Source organism: Microtus ochrogaster, unplaced genomic scaffold, assembly GCF_000317375.1.
Source record: "Microtus ochrogaster isolate Prairie Vole_2 unplaced genomic scaffold, MicOch1.0 UNK58, whole genome shotgun sequence".
NCBI classification, from domain to species: Eukaryota; Metazoa; Chordata; class Mammalia; order Rodentia; family Cricetidae; genus Microtus; species Microtus ochrogaster.
In genome coordinates this window covers 779022-788433 of record NW_004949156.1, presented here as the reverse complement: position 1 = coordinate 788433, position 9412 = coordinate 779022, and the positions used below count along the sequence as shown (strand labels likewise).

At 38.9% G+C, this 9412-nt stretch overlaps 1 protein-coding gene and 1 pseudogene across 1 annotated transcript in view; one reads left to right on the top strand and one right to left on the bottom strand.

Moving 5' to 3' along the window:
- The window catches only part of Dmd (dystrophin), a 1456297-nt gene that overhangs the window by 684072 nt on the left and 762813 nt on the right, over window positions 1-9412 (bottom strand). The gene's annotated exons all lie outside the window — the stretch shown is intronic.
- On the top strand, window positions 2504-3144 carry LOC101994072 (annotated as a pseudogene).

Sequence of the window (9412 nt, the reverse complement as noted above, 5' to 3'; positions counted from 1 at the left end):
GTCCTGAGTTCCTTGCTCGTGCTCTCTCTCCTTCTGTTCCTGATTTGGACCTTCTGGTTGTAGTCCGGTGCTCCAATGTGGGACTCTGTCTCTGTCTCCTTTCATCACCTGACCACTTTGGAAAGCAGTGTGGCAGTTTCTCAGGAAATTCGGGATCATCCTACCCCTGGACCCAGCAATATCACTCTGTTGAAAAAGATCATACTATAGAGAAATTTTCCTCTGTCAGAAAGGACCCCTCTGATAGACACCTCTCTGGAAAAAGGCGTCACTTTTCTGAGAAAAATCATTCATCTGAGAAGCGTCTCTCTGTTGAGCAAGATCTTCCTACAGAGAGAGGTCGCTTACTCAAGAAAAGTCGTCTCATAGAAAAACGTCGCTCTACAGAGGAACGTGGTTTGGCTGAGAAAGGCCGCTATGGTGAGAGAGGCCGCTCTATCATGAGAGGTCAACCTTCAAAGAAAGGACTTTCTACTAAGAAGAGTCTATCTACCGTGAAAAGTTACTTGGATGGGAGAGGTCCCTCTACTGAGAACCATCACCCTGAAGAGAAAGACCTTCCAGTTAAGAAATTTATTTCTGCACAGAGAGATCACCAGGTAGAGAGAGGCCCCTCGGTGAAGAGAGGACTCTCTACAGAGAACAATCACCCCATAGGGACAGTTTGGCCAGCTGAAAAAGTCACCTGGCTGGGAAGGGTCGTTCACCAGAGAAGACTAGCTCTGCAGTGGGAGGTCGCCTCATCAAAAGCTACCCCATAGAGGAGGGTTGTAGGGATAAGTCCCGCCCCTTAGGGGGCGTGTTCTCCTCGGGCTAATTTTTGCCTATAAATTTGGTGAGCATGCTCCCAGCTTCTACTTTTGCTTTCCTGGTCTCTGCAGGAACCATGGTTCTGTAAGTCTATTTCTCCATTAAAGCTATATATATATATATATATATATATATATATATATATATATATATATATATATATATATATATATATATATTTACAAACTGTCTGCATTCGGTTACGCCGTTACAGAGGGTCATTTATCTAAGAATGGCAACTCTGCAAAGAGAGAACCCTCTCCTAGGAATGATCGCCACACAGGGAGGCGTCACCTCAGAAAAAGGTAGCCCGAAGAAGAGGGTTACTCATTCGAGTTGGGCAACTCGGCTGGGAAAAGAACTTCTGCAGGTGAAGATCTCTCTGCAGGGAGAGGTCAATCCATCAGAAGCCACCCTGCCGAAAATCACTCAGTGGAAAGAGGTAACTTGACAGCAAGAGGACCCTCTGTAGGTGAAGATCGTCCTGAAGGGAGAGATCACCTCATCAAAATCCCCTCCGCAGAGAACGGCTATTCATCTGAGAATGGTAACTCAGCAAACAGCGGACCTTCTCCAGGCAAAGATTGCCACACATGGAGGCGTCACCTCAGAAAAAGGTACCCTGAAGAGGAGGGTTACTCATTCCAGTGGGGTAACTCTGAGGAGATAGGACCCTCTGCAGGCGAAGATCTCCCTGCAGGGAGAGGTCAATCCATCAAAAGCCGCCCTGCAGAAGAGGGTCACTTTTCTGAGAAAGGTAACTCTGCAAAGAGAGGACTCTCTCTTGGAAAAGAACACTGCACAAGGAGCTGTCACCTCAGAAAAAGGTACCCTGAAAAAGAGGGTTACTCATTCAACAGGGTTAACTCTGAGGAGAGAGGACCCTCTGTAAGTAAAGATCATCCTCCATGGGGCGGTCAGTCCATCAAAAGCCGCCCTAAGAGTCATTCAGTGGAAATGGGTAACTTGACAGCGAGAGGAACCTCTGCAGGTGAAGATTGCCCTGTAGGGAGAGGTCATCCGATCAAGATTTCCCCCGCGGAGAAGATTAATTCATCTGAGAAGGATAACTCATCAAACAACGGACCTTCTCCAGGGAAATATCGCCACACAGAGAGGCATTGCATCAGAAAAAGTTACCCTGCAGAGGAGGGTTCCTCATTCCAGTGGGGTAACTCTGAGGAGATAGGACACTCTTCAGGTGAACATCGTCCTACAGGGAGAGGTCAGCCTCAGAAGAAAAGCTGCGCTGCATAGGAGGGTCTGTCAGTGGAAAGGGGTAACTATGTGGAGAGAGGACCCTCTACATGGACAGATGACCCAACAGGAAGACGTAGGCCTCCAAAAAAAAAAGCCGACATGCAGAGAATCATCTATCTGCAGAGGAAAGTAGCCCTTCCAAAAAAAAAAAAAAGCCTCCTGCAGAGAAATGTCTATCTTCCAGGAGATTCTGCTTTGCAGAGAAAGTGCACTCTGGGGAGAGGGGACACTTTGTTAAGTAAAGATACCCTGCAAAGAGACAGCTCTCTGCTGAGAAAGGTCAGAAAATAAAGGCAGCTGTTTTGAGAAAGTTTATTCTGAGGAGAGAGGTCACTCTTCCCAAAGCAGCTACAATGTTGAGAAAAGTAACAGAGTAGAGAACCGGTATCCTGTGGCGAAAGATCATTACTATTCTTCAGGATCTGCTCCTAACATGCCAGTGCCAAAGAACATACAGAATACACCAGAAAACAGAGTTGGTAGTGGTACCACCAGCACAGTATCACAGATTCCTCACCAGAATGTACCTGGGACTGTCAACACTATGCAGGTACGGAAGATGAGATTGATATTTGAATTGAAGTTGCCTCAAGACCTTAAGTCATGTCTTGTTGAGGACTGGGAACTGATAAACAAGCATAAGCAGTTATTCCAACTCCCTGCTGAGAAGAATGTAGATACTATTCTCGCGGAGTATGTCACTTTTGTGAAATCACAGGGAAAGGCTGATAACAGTGAATATTCTGTTGATGAGCTTGTATATGGAATAAGAGAGTATTTCAACAAGATGCTGGGCACCCAGCTGCTCTATCAGTTTGAAAAACCCCAGTCTGCCGAAATCCACCTGCTTATCCTCATATTACAATGTCTCAGGTTTATGGGGCTCCACACCTCCTACGATTATTTGTTCAAATTGGGAGAGTATTGTCCTGTTTCCTCAGTAGGCACAGTGTTATGCTAGTGTCTAGATATTTGCACTACTTCCTTAAATACCTAGCTGAGAATTTCACTTCTCTGTTTAGTGCAAGCAATTACAAAGTGGTTTCTGCTGAGTATGGTTGCAAAGCCCTGTGACCACTCCCTGTTATGACCTGGATCAGTAAACATTTCCGTGTTTGCTGTTTTCATTGTAATTGTTCTTGAAAATTGTTAAAGTCTACCAGGGCTTAATATTACAGTTTACTTATTGTTGTGAACAGAAATAAAATATTAAATGCTTCATCACTATTTCAGCAACAAATAAATGTTAACTAAAAAACAAAATCTATGGTATTATTGTTCCCATATTTTATGAATCTCTTCAGTCTGTCTACTGTCACATCCCTTTCCTAAATTCCCTAGTTGTCCCGCACTTCCAGAACATCTGTTAGTGCTGCTTTCACCTAGTTTAGTCTCTGGTATTCAGCAATAATAACCAGGAAGCAGAAGGAAGCAAATCTTTGTTCTCAGTCAACTTTCTTCTATTTATCCAGTCCAAGTCTTCCTTGATTTAAAAGACATTGTTTAGTTGCAGTATGCTGTTGTTTGGTGAATCAATTCCTGATCTCACTATTGCAGTGACATGGACAGAGGACTAGAAATAGGAAGTGAAAAACCTCATTCTGGTGTTTCCTCAAATTCAATTTCTTTAATGGCAGTAAAATCATAATTTTCGTTCTTTGGGGGCATTTTAAAGATCAAAATAGGCAATAATAGGTATGAACAAAGAACTTAGCATTTATGATCATGCAGATGTTAATGTTTATTTCCCTCTTGAGTTTCACTAATTATAATCATAACATCTTTTAATTAATATTAATGTATAGTATATACAATCTTATTCATTTAGTGATTCTGCTATCTTTATTTATTTCTTGAGTATGTCTACAATAAGATGGCTTACTAAAGACCTCATCTTGTCTGTCCAGGTAGGTTTATTCATTCATTTTGCTCAATCTCCTTGTACTCATTATCTTTATCACAGTTTCTTTTACTGGAACAAGCCAGTTTTCACAAGATAAGGAAAATAAATTTGAACCTAGGTGCCTGTTTCACTAGAACTCAAGCTAGGAGAGATGAACAATAGCCTAGCACATTTACATCCTTTCTGAACACAGAAATGACATCCTAAGAAGTAATGATGGGAAGCATGACAATGGGGAGGGGAGCTAAATGTCTGAAGCTACAGATAAAAGGCAAAGGCCGTGGCAGGTACATACAAACCATAGAACTCAAGGACTGACTTTCTAGAATGTATGACAAATATTACATTTCTGATCTGTATTCAGATTGGATGAGGTGGATGAGGTTACAGCCAATATTCATTTTTATTTTATAGGGCTGTATTATACAGTGAGATTCACTTATTCACAACTACTCAACGAGGTGATTCCTAGAGTATCACGTCTCAACATAAACACATAAGACCAGCAAAACAAAAACAAAATGGCCTGTGTAGTTCATTAAGAAGAGATTATAGTGCTGTTTAAATACATAGCACTAGTTTTTGAAATTATCATGGTACTAGAAGCTTTTTTCCTGATATATATTGCAGTGGCCTCTTAAATTCTAGAGGAGAAAAAAATACACAAAAACCATATAAGTCTTTTTACTGAAACTAACTTCCATCCCTGGAGTTAATTATAATCTTTAAGAACCTAAATTCACCCATATTGCTTATTTTTAAGATTTTTTTTTTTGCTGAAAGAGAAAGGATGGGTGGATGAGGGAGTACTTCTGTCAAACTCTGAAAAAGTCATTCATATAAGCATGGACAATACATATACATACAGTCTATACATATAGGCTAGGTTTACAGATTATGAGGCCAAGACCCAGTATATTTAACATAAAGATCAAAGAAAAGAATTTAATGATTTTGGAGCCTTATGAGTGGAGTTATTAGTATTTAAGTTTCTTGGGGGTAAACATTTAGCTTAGGCTTTAGTTCCAACCAATATAAAACAAAGTAATGGTGGCATGTATCTCTTAAGAAAGCTATAAAACTGAACAGAACAATACACAAAGAATATTTAGCCAATGTCTGCTATCGAGCAAGACACTAATGCACACTAGCTCTCAGATAAATATTGGGTACATTTGGGTCAATGGAAAAACCAGAGGGATAATTGACATGAAAGTGGGTTTTATTTTTTTAAAACAGTGTGATCTGCCTATGTAATATTAGAATCGAATGAAACAGTGGGACTGTAGAGACCTTCTAACAGAGCTAAACATGGAGTGACGGTGTTGTTTTGCCCGATTTACATAAGACCTTAGTTGGTAACGCACAGTTCCTCCAACATGCTCAATATGAAGCATTTACTCATCCAGATAATAGACATAAATCCACGCATTTAAATGTTCCTCCGAGTCAGAGATCAAGATAGAAATCCTTAGAATCACAGAGATTTGTGTCTATAAACTTGCTTATTATATTCACATTCAAGGAGCTTAGAAGGGGTACTGTCAGCTTTCAAACTGGAATCTTTTCATTACCTCTCCCTGTTGGGGTTGTAGAGCATGCTGTGAGTGACCTCCGGAGATTCCTCAAGCTGTATGCAGACAGCAAATTGAATCTGAATGCTTTATTAGACACGTTTGTCTTTCAGCTAGTGGGAGTGAATGTCAACTCTACCGGAAAACATAAAATTTCTTGTGGAACTAGGTTCTGACCTTGAAACAAAACCCTTAAATCAAAGTGTACAATTCAATTCTGAGTCTTGTCCTTATTTGTTAAACATAGAGTACGAGTTTAAACGTGGATGGCACACTTTATCTTAGACAGATAAGACTGAGCATGAAAAAGAAAGGACTTCTCTTTTGATCATGCGGGACATAGTAAACATGATGTTTACTATCAAAACCATAACATTAAAGCACCTTGGTTAAGGAAATAACTTTTCTTACCCACTTTAGTATAAGATAGAAAATCGCCTTCTCCACTTTTAATCCACAGCAACCTTTTACATAAATATCTATAATAATAAAGAATAATTATAGAAATAAAGTTGAAGTTAAGAATCAAATTACGTTTTTAAACTTTCAGTATTTCACTCTACATATGTCCTACTTGGGTCCTCCTCCCTTTTTTGTGACAGGACCTCGAATTCACTCAGTAGACCAGACTGACCTCAGACTCACAGAGATCTGCCTGCCAAGTGCTGGGATTGAAGGCATGTGCACTGCCTGGGGTCCTCCCTTTTTAATGTTGGGAATCATTGAGATTTTGAGGGTATGATAAATTATTGTTGAAGCAGGACCTGAGGTGTCATTAGTTTTGCTCTTTTTCTCTATTGCAGGTAGGTCTATACTATAATTTGGGTACTGGTATACTTAAAGCTATAACAATAGTACCTAACATATTATGATATTTATGCTGAGTACATAATGAACACATTTGGGACTGGCAGGTTGTTAGAGATAAGATAAATATTTCCTTGCAAATAAGAAAATTTAGAGGTCAATAGTGTTTTAGAAGAAGATGACAAGTAAAAAGGATCTCAAGTTAGATATCAAGGCACAGTCGTGAAAATGAGTTATGGCTTGAAATAATTAGATGTGGCCTGGCGATTTGCATCCAAATTACAAGACATCCCTTTTGATGAGTACTGTAGTAAGAAGTTTTCCTAAGGCTGCCTTTGAAAGAACACAGAGAGCCAGGACAAAGGAGTCACTGACATAAACAGCTCCTAGAGATTTTCCAAAGATGGTGATCAAATGTCATTTCCCCAAATATCATTTAGATTCTATTTTTTTCTCATATACCAAAATTTAATGTATTAACTTCACAGAATAATTATAGTAAATAATATTGTATTTAATTTTGAAAGCTTTTTAAATTTATATTTTCACTTATTATTTTTAACCTGAGTATCTCAAAGAAAAATTTTCTGTCTGGCAATTTTATGCTACAGTATTCTTTGCCATGTTAACAAAAAAAATAATTCAATTGAATTTCAACTTTACGAGTCAGAACAAAACAAGGGAATAGTTTATTTTGTTCAGTGTGGTAAAACTAACCCCCACACATATCTGAGAATCTGTTTTCTTCATTTGATCGAAAATGGATTTTCTTTCTCACATAATACATATTCTGATTATGGTTTTCCCTTACTCTACTCCTCTGAGCTCCTCCATTTTCCCTTTCATTTTGGTTTCTCATTAGAGAACAAACTGGAGTATAATTTTAAACTTATACTTTAACTATACAAGTGTTACACCTTCCTTTTAGAATCTGCTTTCTTATGCTTACTTTTAAAACTGTTAGTGAAATTTTAGACAATATGAGGAATACATGTTCAAGCCTTCCACTGTTAGCTGTTCTAGTTCTGGTCTTTGTTGTGGAGGAAGTTAAATAGTGTAAGGTTAAGGTAATTTTACTCCCTATCATTTAATTGGGGCTGCTCTTCTTCTACCAGTTCAGACCCCAAAGTACAGCCCTAATTGGCAGTTGGTAATCAAGCAATTAAACTGCCAAAAGGTTAAGACAGGGAGAAAAAAAGGGAACTCCATCATCACAAAATGGATAGTTATCATATAAATACTGATGCTTTCACAGGCTATAACTGTCTGGGATGCTAACAATGATGCCTTTGTGTTTTTTTTTTAAGATTTATTTATTTATTATATATACAACATTCTGCCTTCATGTATGCCCGCATGCCAGAGGAGGGCGCCAGATCTCAGTACAGATGGTTGTGAGCCACCATGTGGTTTCTGGGAATTGAACTCAGGACCTCTGGAAGACCAGCCAGTGCTCTTAACCTCTGAGCCATCTCTCCAGCCCCCTTCGTGTTTTTCCAGTTAAGCACAGACCATTTTTGAAGAACCTGGCCTGAAACCAGGATCTCCCACTAAGGAAATATAATGATTTGCATCTGATAAATAGGAACATTCCTGCGGACTGTCCAAGGAAGGCTTACTGTAGTCACCTCTTTTTATACTGTGTTATATATTTCCTAATATTTCAAACAGGCTCACCTCACTGATGCAGTCTAACAGTATTTGAAAATTAGTTCCTTAATGACAAGATTTGAAGGGATTTTGTAGTTACTCAAAACTTTAAAAGATCTTGAGGATGATCGAGAATGATTTCTTACTTTGTTAAAATAATTCATGAAGGATCTTTATATATTAAGCATAAAATCTTTCTCCTACTCTATTAGAATTTGGCAGTAAGATTCAAGGTTAATGCAGTGTAGCTACAAACTCAACAGGTGGCCTTTATTATTTTCAGTAGAGCAATCACATTTTTTAATACAGTACTGGTGACAGAATCCAGAACCTTGTGCATGCCAGGTGAACATCATATCCAGTTACCAATGTGCAATTTTCATTCTTATTACTGATGAGCCAATGTATTTGATTCCATGGGCACTGATTTGCTTTATCTGCGGGGTTTATTCAAAGTAGAATCAGCTGCAAAAACAACCCAAGCAGCCCAGGGTTTCAGAGAGCAACTTCCCCCACTATTCTGAAAGGCGATTAGTGAGCAAAAAGGGTATAAAGGAAGAAGAACATGAAATGTAGACCTCCCTTTCTTCTGTCCTCTTTATTTCAGATATAACAAGCCCAGTTTTTAGGTATATAGGGAGAGATGAACAGGGTTGGAATTCAATGAATGTTAAACTGTTCTATTTTTAATTAACTTGAACCCTGTCTCCTATATCTGTGGCAGCATATAATTTTAAGGAAGGGAAAAAGCCATGGCTGTACCCATCTTAGACTTTGAAATACCTAGGAAAGATTCCACTGGCTCCTTAGTATTTAAAATACCATATAGAAAACCACTGTATGAAAGTAATGGGGCTATGTTGAGGCCCATTAATGAAAGGTACCAACTGAGCTATTACACATGCTGAACTTTATATATTTCTTTCTCTTTATTTTATTCTTTTGTTCTTTTTATTCTACTGTTGATTTTTTTCCCGATTTGTTATTCAAAACAATGAGACCTTGGGTGTACCTTTCATTTTGGGAAGACATATGACTTCCAAAACTGTTTAAAGAAAGTGATGGAGGACACCAAGAGAACCAGGACCTCTAAATCAACTGAGCAAAGCTCTTACGAGCTCACAGAGACTGGAGCAGTACGCACAGGATCTGCGTGTGTCTGCATCAAGTCCTCTGCATATTTATTATGGCTTCCAGTTCAGTGTTGTTATGTGATTCTTGACTATGAGAACAAGTGTGTCTCTTATCCTTATGACTTCTCTTGGGATCTTGTCCTTCTGTTAGTTTTATTTGTCTAATTTCAATGTGATGGTTTTTATTTTATCTTATATTTTCTTTTCTTTTTTGGGGGGGGGGTTCAAAACAGGGTTTCTCTGTGGTTTTGGAGCCTGTCCTGGAACTAGCTCTT